Genomic DNA, 16,578 nt, shown 5'->3' with positions numbered 1-16,578 from the left:
CCCACCCCCGGGCAGCACTCCGAGCCCCCTCACCGGGCTCCACGGCTATTCCCTGGTTTGTTTGTTTATTAATGTCAACGGAGGATTTGGAGGCAAAATTTGCCGTGGGAGAAAGGGAGCGGGAGGTGAAAGTCCCATCAAGGGGCTTTCCAAAGGCGCAGCCAGATGTGCAAACCCCACGATTCCTTGGGTTATCTGCTAGATCCATTTTTTCCTGCCCCGCCAGCCACCGAATAAAAGAAAGAAAATCCATCAAGTCAGCGTTCTCACGTGCAGACAACGGCAAGGAGAGCCAGGCGCCCGCCCGCGGCACCGCCGCAACTTTTGGAAGTATAAAACCATGCACATCCATAACTCCTCAATTAAATAAGCCTCCCCGGGAAGACTTCCCTCTGCAGAGGCTTTCGCAGCCCCGTGCCCATTATTATTTTAACTTTGCAAAAGTAGGGATTCAGGACAAGCAAAACGAAATCCACCCCCTTCCACGCACAAACATTTCCAAGTCTCAGCTGTATCTTTGTTCAGACACCCATCAATCGGCAAGTCAGGAGGGGTTTTGGACCGGTTGCAAATTTCTTTATTACTTCCAGAATAACACCCCCCCCCCACGCCCCCCGGCTCCTCCGTTGCTGCTGCAAACAGGACACACACACAACACACACAGCACACACAGCACACACACACGCACGGATAATCCCCCCTCCCTCCCCAAACTCCGCGATGCCGGCGCCGTGCATCCATTCAATCGCAGCAGCACACGAGTTGCACAAGAGAAAAATAAATCCGGAAAAAGCTCTGTCCGCACACCCTCACCCGCCGCCCCCTCACGCCCTCCCTTCCAATTCTGCTGCGGCTCCAAGAAAAAAAAAAAAAAAAAAAAAAAAAAAAAGAAGGAAAAAAAGGAAAAAAAAAAAAAGCACAAAGATGTAGCTTGCAACAATACCTGCGATGGTCCTCGCTCTCTCCTCTCTCTCCTGCTGGCTCGCTCTCCTCCTCTTCCAGAGCACAGTAGCCAGATTAGATCCTTAGAAAAAAAAATGTGAGAAATAGCACAATTCTCCCTTTTTTTTTTTTTTTTTTTTTTTTTTCTTCCCTTCTCAGCAGCCCTTCTGAGCTCCTTCACTAACCATTATTCATAGACCACTAGGGGATATAAGGTAATTAGAAACGGCCCTATAGCATCCAGCCTGAAAATGTAATGCCAGCGGTAGGAGTGGTGGAGGGCTCTGGCTGCGGGCGGCTCCGGCAGAAAGTGCTCGCTGGAGCTGGGGACCGAGGTGAGAAGTGGGGTGGAGGAGAGGGCGAGCGGCAGCGGGTGCTGGCAGCTCTCCCGACAGAGACCAGGGTGGCCAGGGACACCGAGCGGCACCGGTTTGGGTTGGGTTTGGGGATTTTTTTTTGATTTTTTTTTTTTTTTTTGTATTTTGGAGTGGGCTCGCCGTGCCCGTGTGAGCCGTGCTGGGGCTGCGTGTGTGTGTGTGTGTGCGCGTGTGTGTGTGTTTGTGCCAGGAATAGCAATCAGCAGAGGCAGCACACAGAGCGCAAAAATGCCATCATGCAGGGTCAACAGAAAGCTGCAGACATTTTTTTCTCTCTCTCTTTTTTTTTTTTTTTTTTTTTTTTTTGTAGGCTTAATCCTCTGGAGCGGGGGAGAGGGAAAAGGAGGAGGCTGCTGCCTTCTTTATAGTTTTGATTTTTTTTTTTCCCTCTTCCAACCTCGTAGGATCAGATTAACCCCCCCTCCTCTCCCCTCCACGCACACACACACTCTCTCCAGCCCCAGCCATCCCAACCCTCCGCCAGCACTGCACCGGGGAGATGCCGGAGTCGGCGCAGGGCGGGATGCGGTTCTGGCCGCCGCGATGAGCTGGGTGGGATGAGCTAGGTGGGCTCGGCGGGGAAGCAGAGCAGGAGGGAGGCAGCGCGGGGGGGAAAAGGGGGGAGGTGGAGGCAAATGAACAAATCACACCTGCAGCTTTCTGCGTGCCGGAGCCAGCTGCAGCCCAGGCAGCGAGCGGCAGGAAAAATCCAGGCGCGCGGGCTCCCAGCACCATCATCTGCGGGGATTTGGGTGCACGGTGAGCGGGTGGCAACTCATCGCTGGCAGCGATTGATTTTGGGGAGGTTTATTATTAGCAGGAGGGGGAAAGGGAGGTGCTAACAAAGAGCGACCCTTCCACACAGACAGAGATTTTTTTTTTCCAAGGGGTAAATAAAACCCGTCGCAGAGGCGAGGAGGGGGAGCTGGTCCCCTGGCCAAGGGACGCTGTGGTGGCCCTGGCACAGCGGGCCACCCGTGCCGTACCGTGCCGTGCCGGGATCGCAGCTCCGCGCCCCGGCTCTGCCCGAAGGGCGCAAACGCCCAGCCCTGCCTCCTCCCGCGACTCCGCTCTGAGCCTCTCGTTAATTGAACTAAAGCTGTTCACCTTGATAACGCAGCACGGCAGCAAGTTTCCGAGCCGTACGCGGGGGGCTGGAGAGCTATTTGATCCACTTCCAAGGCGCTGCCTTTCAATTCAACCCCTTGCTCTTGAAGGATGGATAACCAGGCCCTCTCTTTTCCCTGTTAATTACTCGAGATAGGAGCCATCAAGCTGCAAACCAGACCAAACCTCATAAGGGGACACAGCACCTGCAAAAGCAGACTGCTTGTTCTCATCTCCCCTGTCGCTTTCCTCCCCACCCCCATCCTCATCCTCATCCCCATCCCCATCCCCATGGCAGACCCAGTCTGGCTGTTTGTAGGTAATACACCACAATATGCTCCCAGCCACCTCCAGCTTCACACATGCCTCTCTGCAGGATGGTAAATCAAGCTGGGACCTCATGGCTCTCCAGGGACTTGGTGTTATTCCCTGTAATCACCAATCTGCCCTGCCCTTCACACACAAGAGCCTGGCACTGTTTGGCATCACAAGCTGTGACTGCCACCCTAGGAAAGCCAAGGTGGGAGGGATGGACCCTAAGGACGTCACCCCCAGCTTCTCCTCTGGGATTGACAGAAGACTAAAGGATTTGTTATTTTTACACTACAATCCAATAAATTCAACAATCTGGTCTGTCCATGTTATTTCCCAGCTCTGGTATGTTTGAAATCCCCACCTCCAGGAGTCCTGTGATTTCAGGAAGATCTCAGCCCCGCTCTCCTCCAACCCTGACCTCACTGTGGTGGGGTGAAAGGTTGAAACCACAAGCCCCAGAGAGCCCCATATGCAAATTAAATCACCACCAAACACTTTGGTTATTAAACACTGTTCTTTTCCTGGAACCTTTAAAGTTCTGCACCTACAATTTACAGGTTCAAAAAGGCTGATTTCATGACTTCTCAGCATTTCTGAGGTGTCAACACCCACGTCACCTCTGTTTGCATGACACGGTCATGTCTGTCTAAGCCAAACCACTGCCTGGGTGGGAGACCACCACCTATAACACCAATTAACTTCACTCATTAAAACCTCCAAGCTCCTAGAGGATGCTGCTGCTCAGTTATGCAGATGGAAAAGTTTCCATCCCCTTGATAAAATCCAGATCCCGAACATCCTGGAGCAGATCTCAGCCTGAGCTACCACAAAACAGCACGGCCAGCATCAAAAAGCCTCTTCCCATCTTCCCCACTATGAGAGCAGGGCTCACCTTGCTGATCAAAGTTGGAGGCTTCCCTGGACATAACCCCACACCTCCTGCCCTGGAGAGGCTAAAAAATAATGACTCATAGCAATGTTATTTCTGGAGCTGCTAAAACAAAGGCACTCTGGCTCCCTCGGTGTCTCACCACTTTGACCTAAATGATAAGGCATCCTGAGAAAACTGAGCTTTTCCCACCAGCCTCCTCATCCAGCCCTGACCTAAGTGGCTAGCCCAGGGTCCAAGGACCTCCCCAGTACCTACACAGGATGCTCTAAGCTGGCTCTTTTTCATTCATCTTTCTTTCATCCCTCTTCCAGGCAGATTTCCCCTCAGCCCCACTCCCAACCATGCCAATGGATGGTTTTTGTCCCCAGCCTGGGTGCCACACACCCCACACGTGTGGTGGCTCCTCGCAGGCAGGAGCAGCAGCCCTGCCCCAGCTCTCATCTAGCTCCGTGCATCAGCTCCGAGCGGATCCAATGGATTTTCATTTCCTAACTTTGCCCTTCGGGCTATTTCTAACGAGCTTCCTCATGCTTAGAAAAAAAAAATAAAATCCTTCATCTTGCAGCACGGTGTCAGAACAGCAACACTCAGGATGACTGTGCCTGCGAGGAGGCTGGAAATTAATTATATCACAGTGGCTTTAGGTAGGGATCCATCCACTGACCTCCTTGTCCAGCTCCCGTCTGGGACCCAGGGAACAGCCAGAAATCCCTTCCCGGAGCAAACAGGCTTTTTTTGGCCTTGAAAAATGTATTTTTGTTGTGTGATGTTTGGTCTGTGCAGCACAGCCTTGGGTGTGGAGCCACCACTGTCCTCCCATGACCCCGTGCCCTCCCCGTACCCCAGCCTTGAGCCCCCTTGTGTAGCCTCTTCCTGCATCACGGGTCCATCCACCCTCCTGGACTCATCCCTCCCACTGAGAGGGAGGGATCAGTCCCGGGTGCCTTAATTTCCACTAATCAGATGTTTTAATGAGCTTCTCAGTGCCCAGCAGATCCCACTTCCCACCAGCACCCCCTCGGAGGCCGGCCCCGCTCCCGCGCTGCGCCGAGGCCCCTGACATCTCGAAGGCTTTCCTTGGTGGGAGAGCAGCGATTATTTCTCTCAAAAGGTCTCTTATAATGGAAACCATCTCTGCATCCCTCCTTGGTCTCCTCCTGCCGTGACCCAGGCTCCATCGAGAGGAGCTCTGCTCCAAGGCAGCGCCGTGTTTCCATGGAAAGAGTGAATAGCAGAGTCTTCCCAGTGGTTTATTAGAATTCCTTTTACTTCGATGGAGAGTTTTAGAGCAAAGGAGAAAGGCTTTAATGTGGGGCTAATGGAGCCCCTGGGAAGTCCAGGAAGGAAATCTCCCCTGGAGGAGGCGTGAGGAGAGGGAGGGCAACTTTCAAGACGAATTCCTGGACAGGTTGAAATTTTTTTGCAGGAGCCATCTCAGGCAGCGAGAAATGGAAATGAATGTTTGTTTTATTTTTAACAGATGTTACAAAAGACCTGCCAGTAATTCAGCGAACGATGCAAACCTAGATCCCACTCACTTTTCCTGGCATGTCTTCCATCCCCTCCCTCTCCTGCTTGGTACAAATGCTTATTTGCATTTAGCATATCATACTAAAAAAAATATAAAAAATTAAGCAATAAAATAACAATCGTAGGCCACTTCATTTCCTCCCTCCCTAAGGTTACGGTTTCAGGTTAAATCCTTGTTGGAGCAGCTATTAATTGTTTTTAATAAATTTTTCTGTCTCTTAGATTTCCCAAACCTATATTCGACTCATCCACTTTGGGGGTGCCCTCTTGCCCCAGCCCCTATCCCTCTCTCTCCCTGCTGTTCCCTCATGGAACAGCTCTTGACTCTGCTAAGTGTTTGGAGCCCCAGTGTGAAACACAGATTGCAGCCTCTTCTTTGGGAAGAAATACAGGGATTTGCAGTTAAGAGATGGGGAGATGGAAATGGGGGGGAGGTACAGTGAGGGCATCCTAAAACCATCCAGCCAGGGGCTGGAAAAGCAGTAAGAGTGTGACTCTCCAAAAAACACAGTGCAGAAAGTGATCCATGAACGCACACCAGAGCATAGGGAATTCCAAAGCTGATCTGAAAGCCACCATGATGCCAGAGGGGTATTTGGGATGAGACACAGCATTTATGAGTGACATACATGAAACCCAAACCTGGGAGGCCAGCGACAGTCATGGAATCCCAGAATGGTTTGGGTTGGAAGGGACCTTAAAGCCCATCTCGTTCTACCCCCTGCCATGGGCAGGGACACCTTCCACTATCCCAGGTTGCTCCAAGCCCTGTCTAACCTGGCCTTGGACACTTCAAGGGGTGGAACACTCACAGCTTCTCTGTGCCAGTGCCTTACCACCCTCACAGGGAAGAATTTCTTTCTTATATCCAATTTATCCCTGCCCACTGTCAATGTGAAGCCATTCCCCCTTGTCCTGTCACTCCATGCCCTTGGAAAGAGTCCCTCTCCAGCTTTTGTAGTCCTGGCCAGAGGAGCCCTGAATCCCACGGATACCAGATTTCCTGAAAATGAGCAACTTTGGCAGCTCCTGGTTTAACTCTTGCCTGCAAAACACAAGCTGCAATGGTTCCCCTTTTCATGCCTAACTGTGAAATACCACTTCTCCTCTGGATTCCCAGCTTTCCTAAGGGCAAGATACCAGGAAAACCTGGAGTGGGCAAATGCAGGGTGATTTTCTGCGCGGTTTCTGTTAGAAACCCTGCATGCATAGCCCCAGGTGGCCCATGATCCCACACACCAGCATGCCCTGTACTGGATTCATACTCCATCGGTGCCTTGTTTGTGGGATCCCAAACAGGAAAGGCTCTGGGGAGCAGCTCCAGGTCAGTACTGACACAAACAGGGTATCCCTGCACCCATTATAAATCCTAAAATCTGCCTGATTTCCAGGCAGAAAATGGCATCCGTGTGCATTTCCAGGTGACGGAGGAAAAGTGGCTGTTTTCACTGAGCTTTCTCCTCTTCCCGTTACAATCCTGCACCTGGTTAGCAACTGTCGGAAAGAGGTTAATCACAGTCCTTAAATCAGGAACCTTGTTGTGGTATGCTCGGGATGCACATCTGTGCTCTCCATGGCTCATCCCCGGAGGCATTTGGGAGAAGGCAATATGCCAAAAAACCCCACCCCCAAATAAGCCACCCAACCCCCCCCAAATGAGTGACAAGCATCCCAGGGTGCAGGATCCTGCTGATTCCCTGAGCTGGTTCTGCAGCACACGTGAAAGGCTCATGATTCCCCACGGCCGTGGGTTAAAGGCATCTTGGATAATGCAGTGTTGGCACAGCCATTATGGGGCAGAAAAGGCTTTTGAGGGATTGGGGTTTTGCTCACTGGCCAACCTTATGATGGAGGGGAGGAGGCATCACCTGGAAATGCCTTGGGAGTAAACCACGGGGACCAGGGGTGGTTTCACATCCCAACCCAGAGCTCAGCCCTTGGCAGAGCGAAGGCTGGAGCTCCAGCAGCCGCCAGCTGCCCAGCTTGGCTCCTGATTTCCAAGCACTGCAAAGCCTGGCCTGGCCTTGCTATTTCTAGGCCTGTCCCAGGGGATTACCCGGTTCTCCCTGTTTTGGGAAAAAGAAGCATTCCGGAGCGTCAGAGCCCGGGTGCTCAGCCGGGCCCCGGGCTGCCGGTGCGGCAGAGACCGAGGCCGTTCCAGGCTCACACACGTGCACAGCCCGGAAAATGGAGAGGAATTGATCCCGGAGGCAAATCTCTTTTGTTCTAACCCCGCTGCTGTAACTGGATCTCCCCAGGTTCCCCGGCTCAGGAGCTGCGGCGGATCACATCGCTTTCATGCCTTCTCCCAGTGCCAGCTTGTCACATTCCCCTGTCGCCGGCGGCGGGGAGGGGACGGGTGGGAAGGGAGGCATCGCTCCCAGCGCTTGTTTACCTCGCCACCGTACACGAGGGGTGTACGGCGGTAATGAGCAAAAACCTGGAGGGAGCAGATTGCGGAGCCGCGGCATGAGACCACCCCCAACTCACAGGCTGCCCCTTTTTAATGAGGTTCCCCCCCATCCTCCTCCCAGTGCCCTGACATCCTCCTGCCTTTCCCCGCTGTCTTGTTCCGACTGCAGAAGTGCTGATTCACAGAGCCCGGCGCAGGAGGCGTTCGGGAGGCAGAGAGAGCAGCACAACACCGCCCCAATGCACCCGACCTCCCCGGGCGCCTTCGCACCGGTGACTGGCGACAGCGGAGTCGCTGCAGATTAATCCGCTCTGCGCTTCTTCCAGCACCTCTTTCCCAGTGACTCCCTCGCCTCCCAGCAAGGTGAATCCATCCCCTCCGCTTCCCGGGAGAGCTCGCATGCGAATTTGCCTCCCCTTTCTGCACAGGGGAAAGCAAGGTGAAAGATTTCACGCTGCGCATGACAGCGGGATGGGGTGAATGGCACTTCCCCAGGGAAGGACTCTGCTTTCCAAGCGGCAGGGCAAAGAGAACAGCACCCTGACCCGCTGCCAGGCAGGTGTCAGACCTCACTCCTGGATGCTTTGATGCATCACCGGCAATCCAGACCCCGTCTCGTCCCTCCAGGGCAGGCAGTGCCTGGTGGTGGGGTCTGTGTCCTGGCTGGCTCCTGGCACCCACCACCACGTCAAGGGCGCTGTGCTGTGACAGCAGCCAGCACAAACCGAGCTGCCCGCCCTGCCTCACCTTCCCTCTCTTCTCCTCTCCCCTCCTGCCAGCACGGTGCAGCTGGTGCAGCAGCAGGGCCAAAATCCGAGAGAGCAAAAGGATGTTTTTTTGGAGCAGGCTGTAGGAATGGTGTCCCCAGCAGCCCAGGGAAGGCAAAGGGCTGCAAAAGCAGGGCATGGCTGTCCAAGGATTTCACTTCTCACAAGTCCAGGTCTCTTCCCTCTGGGACAACCACAACACACTGTAGCAGAGCTCAGGTGAATAGATCCATCCTGTTCTGCTCCATCTTGCATTGTGACCCCAATTCACTTCTCCCCCCTGAGGCCACTTCATCCCAAAGTCACCTGTGGTGCCACAATGGATGCAAGCACCTGGGAACCCCTGGCACTGATCAACAGGATATGACCCAGACTATCCTGTCACCCCCACACTCCTCCCTGTGCCCCGTCCCTCTGGACCAGCTCAGCACTGCTCGGATCAGGTGGGACCCATCCCAGAGCAGGGCAGGCAGAAGATAAACCCAGTAAGTCAGGCAGGGAAGCCAAAATTGAACCCAGCTTTGCAATCCCATTGGAAAACTCTGGATGTGTCTGGGGACACCAGGGCACCAGGACACCCCTTGCCACCACCACGCTGCTGCATCTACAGCCCTGAAGCTCAGAGATCAAATCTACCTTTTCCTTTAATCCTTCCACCTTTTTTTGCAGGGTGTATCAAAGCTGTGCTGGTCCACTCTGCATGGGTGACCACCTGCCCACAGCCAGTGGCCAAGCTGGGCTGCTCATGTGGCTCCCGGAGAAGCCATGGCGCATCTGAATAGATTTCCACCATGCAATTGTAAAGGCCCCAGTGGGTTTGAATAGGAGCCCCTTGAGGTATTATCTCAGCAGTGCCTCGAGGCAACCACCTGAATCCTTCCATGACTGCTGCACAAACCTGGAATGTCTCCAGCAGCTGGGGATTAGGGACAGACCTTGAGAGGAGCCCCCAGACCACCACAGCCGGCACCATCAGCTCTCAGATGCTCCCATGTGCAGCCATTCCTCAAAAAACAAGGTATGGTGATGCTGAGAAGACCAAAGCCCAGATGCCAAGGCAGGAAACCAAGCTGAAGTTTTCACATTAATCATATCGAGCTCTATTCTTTTTCATCTATTTCAAGGCAAGTCAAAAAGAGGTTCACACTCTCCCCTGGCAAACCACAGAGGATGACGTGAGCCTGTCTCTTGCATTGCAAGTAGAGTGTGTCAAGCAATTAGCAAGTCATCAGGAATTCAGATAGGGTGGGCAGGATACGATCCCTCAAAGCTCTGGCAGGAGCATTACCCACCTTGGAGTTTCCCATCAGGCATGGAAGGCAGCAGAGGGAGCAGGGGCTGTTGGTGAGCTCTCAGGAGCAGAGCAGACACTGTGTGCCAGCAGAGCCTGATGCCATACAACACCTCATGTTTAGCCTGTGCTGTAGCTCAAACGCCCTGGGCATTCAACACAGATTTTTCCTTACTCATTCCCAACCTCAGCAAAGTGGCCAGGACCATTCCAAGAACCCTCAGGCATCTTGCAGGCCTGCTAGGTCAACCTGAGCACCCCACACATGACCCATCCTGAGCGTTTTGACATTGCATCAACTCTTGCTGCTTCCACCAGTTTCACTCCCTGCACCTCTGACCAAGGCTGGTTTCCACTCAGCATCATCCCAAACCCTGCTCTCCTGGAAGTTAGTGGCAAAACCCATGCAAGAGCCGGAGCTAGCCTTCACACTGGGATGAGATTTGCACTTTGGTCCCCCAGAGCTGCTAAACCCACACCACACCAAGACCTGGCACAGCACACAAGTGGAGCAGGACCATCTCACCAAGAGAGCCTTGGAGGGGAACTTGGTGGCTTGCAGCCTCCCCAGACACCTGGCTGGTCCCCACGAGCACCCAACCAGCCCCAAAAGAAGAGGGAGGATGATCCTGAGGTGTGAGCAGCCAACCTGGGCACACACCTCCCTGTGCAGAGGGATGCAGCGTGCTGGGCGGGTGGCACAGGGGACGCCTCATCTGCCACCAGCCCTTTCTCCTCTCCATTGCCAAGGTAGCAGCAGACAATGCTATCTGCTGGGCTGTCAGCCGGCCCTCCTCCCGGCTCTTTAGCCAGAAAACTCTCCATCTGTCTCCAGATGGGGTGTTTCTACCACTCCAGTCAAACCGATTCAGAGTGGAACAATGATGCTTTGTTAACAAAACAATTTTTGTGTGTCAAGCCCTCCTTCTTGCGGGTTTTTCTCCCCCCCCCAGTCCCCAGTGGGTCAGCTTTGTGTGGCGTCCTACATTTTGTTGTTTCTTTCACATTTTAAAGGCTCCGTATTTTAGTACAAAAGGTGCCTGCGGAGCAGCTTTTATCTGCGAGGCAAGATTTGACACATACGCAGATCACAATTGCGACAGGAGGTTCGTGATGTGGTGGTTAAGGGTGGTGTCAGGACCTTCAGAGTGATGAAGCATTATTTCCAGTGATTTTTGCCTCCAGGATAAAAATTACAGCTGGTCCAACGCTGCATATATGGCTTCTGTGAGCTGGAATCCCCCAAGGGCTCATGGAGGGGTAGAGAAAGTTTGAGTTTGCTTTGGTACAGAGCTGGCATCACCTGGGTCCATCCATCCTTCTCGTGTCCTCCAGTGCAGGACAAGCCACCTCAGTAACTTATGAGAGGGAGGGATGGGTACATGGAGCAAATCTACATGCCTGTGAGTAAACTACAACCCTCTCCCCAGCACAATCCCCGTGGTGGCCAGGAAGATCAAACCTCAGCCCTCCTGTGACCAGAGTCTCTGACCAAAGCTCCTGGGGGATGTCTGACTTCTCCCCAGCTACCAGGGGCTGGATCATCCCCCTTGACCCCTCACCCAGCAGCAGGAAGGAGAGCTCTTTTTCTTCTTCCAAATACATCTTCACCACACAGGCCTCCAAGAAAACCAGCTCTTCCTTTATTTTACTTTTTTTATTGCCCTGAAGCAACAAGCACACAAATCACCTTCTGCTCTGCACAAAACCAGCAATTCCCAGCAAACAACCAAGCCGCTGGCTCCAGAGCAAACAGCTCCGTGTTCCTAAGCAGGCTGGAAATTTCTACACAAGGGGGACTTTTTCTTCCAGCTCCCTCCACATTTGCAGGGAAGGTCCCTCCTCCTTCCTGTCCTCAGGTAACAGCATCTTCATGGAAACACCAATATTTTTATGAGTCATCCCCCTTCTTCCCCTCTCCTGTTCAGTGGCCAACACCCCTCTGCTTTCAAGATCAAAGCCGAAGGGGACCAGCTGTGTTGAGTCCTTTCCTTTCCAGCCCTTTCCATCTCCATTTGCAGCCGTTGCCAGCGCGAGCCCCTGCTGTTCTGACAGCACTTTGTGCCGCCCCTCCAGCACCGCAGCTCCGTGACCGCCGTCTGCTCCCCCTCCATCCCTCTCCTGCCATCCCAGCTCCTGCTCCAGACACGCTGGGAACACAGGGAACCCTCCCTGACCTGCGCTCAGTTCCCTCTGGCATGCATGGGAGCTGCCCTGCTGGCTGCCCTGCCTGTCATGCACTGATTCAGAGGCAGAAATGTGCTCAGAGAGAAACGGGATAATCTGCTTCCACTGAAATCCCATCCTAATTCCCTGTGTTTGGTAACTCCTCCACAGACCAGAGCATGAGACTGCATCTCCCTTCCAAACAAGCAACTCCATGGGGACCTTCGCTCCAGGCTCCTTTCAGCAGGGGTACAACCTTGGCTGGGAAAGTCCAGCTGCTGCTGTGAAAGCTGCTGAGGGAACAGGAATCTCCCTCCCTATCCAAAAGGCTGAACATCTCACACAGCCCCCGGTGCTGCAGCAGGGATTTGCAATGTGATGGGATAATTAGAGTCAGGGATGTGCTTCTCGTGCTTCTTAACTGCCAGAGGGCAGGGTTAGATTAGATATTAGGAAGAAATTCTTCCCTGTGAGGCTGGTGAGGCCCTGGCAGTGGTTGCCCAGAGCAGCTGTGGCTGCCACATCCATGGAAGTGTCCAAGCTGGATGGGGCTTGGAGCCACCTGGGATAGTGGAAGGTGTCCTTGCCCATGGCAGGGGGGTTGAATGAGATGATCTTTAAAGTCCCTTCCAACCCAAACCATTCTGTGATGCCAGGATTCTTGATAAATCCAGGAAAATCTGACCAGTTTTGGTCTCCCAGTGAGTGTCATTTGTGCATGTTTGATGGAAGCTGCTTCTATGTGCAGCAAGTCACAGGTCTGACAGGTCCCTCTCAGGGTCATACACCCTATCCTTCATGACATCTCATCTTGCACCATGTGTACCTCCTGGGTACCTTGCCATCACACATCCTGCACAGACACCATCCCTGCCTCCCAACACCTCGCTGTAACTCAGCCCAAATCCAGCTTGGAGCTGTCTCTCCTACAAAGACTTTGAGGAAAGCATTGCACAGAATTAAGTCTCGGTGCTTTTTATATGTAAAACACTGATTTTAGCTGCTAATGGCAATTCCCAGCAGAAAAGGATGGTTAGTAGTGGTGGGTATATTTATGAATTCTTTCTAAGCAAACGCCGTGAGGTGGGAAATGTATCGGTCCTCGCGGAAAGCTTCCCGGGTTGCTGCTGCAGGCATCTAAATGCAAAGTTTCACCATGACTTTTTGAGTTCTGTGCTCTGCTAGACATATCCCTTTCAAATCTCTTCTCTCAGGAATGCTTTCCCAGCCTCTCTCTTGCGGTCACGCGTGTGTCACTGTGACCTGCCTGTCTCCGTGAGGGCAGCAGCATCTCTGTCCTTCTCCAGCCACTCCACTGACTTTTCAGTAAATAAAAGTCAGGGGAATCTACTTGACTGGTCTCCTTAGCTGCTCTCTCCAAAGGGCTGACTTATAAAATACCCACGTCCTGGATTTCTGGGAGGTTTTCACTGAGAGCACATTGTTTTTCCCCAGCAAAGCCAGAAAAGAATTTACAGTCGGTCCACACAGCGAGACTGCTCTGCTTTCTCTTTCCTGGGACAGGAACTCAGTTTGAAACAGATTGCTAGCAGCTAAATGCAAGTTCCTTAGCAGCTTCCAGAGTGAAAATATTCCCTCTCCAGATCTCCTTTTATGTCCACAACACATTATTCCGGTGGAGGGCTCTCTTGCTAAGAAAAGCTCTGGTAACTCCCAGCCTTGTCTCCAAAGTGGTTCAGGTGTGGGAGCCAGCTCCCCTGCTAGTATCCCTTGGTCCTGCTGCCCAGCTGAGATGTCCTTAATTCCTCCATCTGTCCCCTCCAGGCTCTGGCTGGCTCTGCTCTCAGACAGTGAATACATACAGCAGGCTGCAAGGCTGCATGTCCTAAATATACACTTTTCCCACAGCTTCAGGAGAAACTATGTCTTTTAAGTCCCCCAGCCCACTCCTTGGGGTGCTTCTGGGGCTTTCCGTGCTAAGCTGCCTTTGTCCCACACACTGCATGCAGACAGACGAGAGGTTCACACCAAAACCCACCTCTCCTCTCTGCCTTTAACTAAACCAAAACAAAAAACAGATGGAAAATCAAATGCTGGCAGTGTGAAGCATGTGGGCTGCACTCGCATCAGCCCTCCTGGAGCTGCAGAGTGTATTCCTTCCTGCTCCGGGGTCCCAGGGCAAAGCCAGACCCCAAAAGGGTTATTGGTGGGGGAGATGCTGCTATTCCCCCTTGCCAGCCACCAAGCAGCATGGAGGTGGGACAGAGGGAAGGAAGGGAAAAGACAGAAGAAAGAGCAGGCTTAGCATTTTAGGAAGTCCATGAGGAACAATTTCAGCCTCCAAGCAGGATTTGCACAATGCACAGCAAACGAGGCACTGGAGCTGCAGACAGAATACTGGGGGGACAGTCACAAACTGGACACTGAGCTGCTTCTAACCAAGCTCCATCCATCCCACACACTCCCTGAGCCAGAGACACTGTGGAGGAAACACCTTGAGACCAGAGTTAAGGCTGTCCCCTAATGAATGCATGGCATTCCACGGCCATAAGCTGCTCAGATGTCCTTAATTCCAGGATTTCTTACATGCTCTGTGCCTGACTTTGTAACCTTAATCATGTATTTTTTCGTGTTGCTCTTGTGCGCACGTGAGCTTATCTCCTTCTGCTGTGGGATCTTCTTTTCACTCTCTTGTTAGGATAAACAATACCCACGACTCTTCCACATCCCTCCCTGGGAGTGCATCAGTGTCCCTGAACTCCCCTGAACACTCCCCAGTTTTGCAGAACGAGCAGTGGGGCTGTTCAGGCTCAACTCCAGCTCTTGCTGCAGCCTTGGTCACCCTCAGATGCTCAGAGGTTGCTCCCACGTGTGGATGAGCATCTGGATAACCCCAGTGCCACACCAAGACTCCCTGCACGGTGCAGGAGGAGCAGGAGCAGAGGGAGCCCGCGGTGGGGGCAGGGACCAGCAGCGTGTTTGTGGAGTAAGGCTCAAACTGCCATAATGGATTGCCTTGTTTACACTGGGCCCAGGGAAAATCACTCCAGGGATGGAGACACAGAAGTGTCCAGAAGCCTCTGAGAGCAGGAGAAGCTCTTCAGACTCTTGCCTCTTGCTTCTGCTTACAAAATCATCCCCCCCGCTGTGCCTCCTGCATCACTGTCAAGGGGCGGAAGCTTTAAAATCACTGTAGTAAGCAGGGGAGGGACGAGGAAAGGAAAGGAAAGGAAAGGAAAAGTATTATCGGATGGGAACGTGGCTTTTCCACTCCTCCTTGCCAAGAGGAGCCCTCAGTACCCAAGGACACACCAAAAGGGCCGCTGGGCCACAGGGTGCTGCGAGAGTTGCGACAAATTGCTGGGAGAGGGAAAAGAATAAATAGGAACCACCTTAAGGGAGGGGAGCCACCAGCAGAACAGTTAAAATGACTAAATACTTTCCCAATATCACTCCTCCACGTAAGCATTGCTGTAATTGCCCTTGGGATGTTGCACAACGGCGAAAGGGAGGGGCAGGTGCTGGCAGGGAGGGAGTGAAGGCGTGCAAACCTCCAAATCTCCATCCCAGGCACTGCTGTCATCGAGGAGAGACACTCACTGCCACCTCGGGCCCTAGTGGATTTATCCCCTGAGGGGCCATTCCTCACTCGAACTGGAGGACTCCCAGGAGGACTCACTCCTCATGCCTCTGAGACACAGTGGGCTGCCCCAGGGAGCAAGAGAAAAAGGCGAGGAGGAACAGAGCCCACGCTGCACTGTGTGGCAAAAAAAAAAAAAAAAAAGAAAAAAAAGAAGAGAGAGAGATATAAGGGCTTCATTCAAGCGCTCTCGCTCTCTGGAAGTCTCACGCAGAGCAGCTGGTCTTTAAGACTGTTGCAAGCACGCCATGCAAGCACAGAGCCCTTCCATTCCTGGGTGCTTTCATTAGTGACACTCAGACAGGGACAGCCACTCGACCCCCATGAGAAGGAAAACGGCTGACTCATTCTTCCAGCAATGCTTGAGAGCAGGGCACGGTGCTCGTGCTCTGTAGGGTCCTCTCCTGCTTCCTAAGCCAGATCACCGGATCTGGGCTCGGATGCCACACACACACATGCACACACCAGCTAATCTGCAGATGTGCTGGGTCCCTGCATAGAGCATCCTCAGCCTTTGCTTCCAAAAGCTGCCCAATGATGCTCAAGTCGAAAGGGAAACCTCTGGGAGATGCAGTCTCGAGGTTTAAAACATCTGTGGGCCATCAGCCATTAAATGGGATGCTATGCTGGTTTGCTGCTCTCGGGTCTCACGCCAGGTTCATTGCTGTGCCGGCTGGGTACCGTCCAGCAATGCATTAAGTGATGTGACTATTTCTGTTCTCATCACATGTTTGCTCTCATCCTCTCCAGGGTGTGTGCGGGGGGGGAGGGGGGAAAAACACACATTCATTATAGGGTGTCATATTTTGGTAAAGCTTTTCGTTTCTCTGCATAACACCGGGCTCTTGGCAGAGGAGAAGGGGGATTTTGTTTTCCTAATATCCTAATATACGTACTCAGGTATTTCTGTTAGAGGAGGCAAAGTCAAAGAAATGCTAATCAAATATCCAGGAGTGCACAGTGCTGACATCCGCACCTCGCTACTATATGGCCTTTCATTAGCATTACCTAAATGTACGACCGTACAAAGAGCAGATTTCCTTAGCAACAGGGCTGCCTTCATATTTCCTCCCCACTACCCCCTGCCCTTAGAAGAAAAATGACTTCAGCTCTTTCTCTGAGCCCTGCTCTGCGCTGCAGCAGTGCTCTACGCCACTGCCAGGCTTTGCTATATGCT

General features: G+C 52.8%; 1 protein-coding gene across 3 annotated transcripts in view; it reads right to left on the bottom strand.

Annotated features, from left to right (window-relative positions):
* Positions 1–16,578, bottom strand: part of RAI1 (retinoic acid induced 1) — a 73,857-nt gene that overhangs the window by 37,934 nt on the left and 19,345 nt on the right. For all 3 annotated transcript variants that reach the window (XM_030229938.2, XM_050979980.1, XM_050979981.1), the window contains exon 2: positions 944–1,024. The gene's annotated coding sequence lies outside the window, so the exon portion shown is untranslated. The remainder of the gene's footprint in view (positions 1–943; positions 1,025–16,578) is intronic.

The sequence above is a fragment of the Serinus canaria genome, chromosome 14 (assembly GCF_022539315.1).
Source record: "Serinus canaria isolate serCan28SL12 chromosome 14, serCan2020, whole genome shotgun sequence".
NCBI classification, from domain to species: Eukaryota; Metazoa; Chordata; class Aves; order Passeriformes; family Fringillidae; genus Serinus; species Serinus canaria.
The sequence above is the reverse complement of the archived record's forward strand: the minus strand, read 5'-3'. Positions and strand labels throughout refer to the sequence as shown.